This window comes from Etheostoma spectabile, chromosome 18, assembly GCF_008692095.1.
Source record: "Etheostoma spectabile isolate EspeVRDwgs_2016 chromosome 18, UIUC_Espe_1.0, whole genome shotgun sequence".
NCBI lineage: Eukaryota > Metazoa > Chordata > Actinopteri > Perciformes > Percidae > Etheostoma > Etheostoma spectabile.
Genome location: NC_045750.1, coordinates 2,711,854 through 2,712,565, shown reverse-complemented (window position 1 = coordinate 2,712,565; position 712 = coordinate 2,711,854). Strand labels below are relative to the sequence as shown.

General features: G+C 42.7%; 1 long non-coding RNA gene across 1 annotated transcript in view; it reads right to left on the bottom strand.

Moving 5' to 3' along the window:
- Positions 1-487, bottom strand: part of LOC116706150 (uncharacterized) — an 8,009-nt gene extending 7,522 nt beyond the window's left edge. Inside the window, exon 1 of the long non-coding RNA XR_004336153.1 lies at positions 168-487. This is a non-coding gene — a long non-coding RNA (uncharacterized LOC116706150). The remainder of the gene's footprint in view (positions 1-167) is intronic.
- Between the last annotated feature and the right edge of the window lie 225 nt (positions 488-712).

Genomic DNA, 712 nt, shown 5'->3' with positions numbered 1-712 from the left:
TTAACTACTTTATATACATCGGTATACTGTGATCTCATATTGATGAAAAACATTTCGCTCATATTAAACGTCCAACTAGTCGTCTCTGCAGTGTGTCCCTTTCTGTCTCTCTGTCCCTCCGGACACATTGACACTTCCTGTAACCGTTCACGGCCATTCTCACACACCGGCAGAGCTCTGCTGCTGGTGTTACCCACATTCTCAGCCAACACTTCTCCTTCAGTTCTCAGAAACAAACTGCAAAGATACAAAGAGGAACCAACAGGTGTCAGACAGTAAAACATCATCTTATGTGGGATCTTTCAGCTGCTACAGTATCACCATGTTGCACCACGGACATCAAGAGTGAAGTCCTGCTGGGAGGAGTTGGACTCTTCACCTGTGTGTTCATGTGTGCTGTCAAACATCACCATGACTCCTGTCTGGTTTCTAATGAACTCCATCTGAAGAGAACAGGCTGCATGACTGCAAACACTTATCTTAACCAACAATCTCATATTCAACTTCTTCTTTTTCAGGTGTGAAAGACGTCAGTGTCCCAAATCCTCCCTGGTGTCCACAGTGAGACCACCATCTCACATGAGGTTAATACAGTTAGTTTGTTGCAAAGCTTTAGATTGGATCAATGAACACAGAAACATTTAACTTTCCTCTGAGAGAAAACTACGTTTTAAAAATGCAAACGTGAAAGTTATGAAAGACTTTTTGGCTG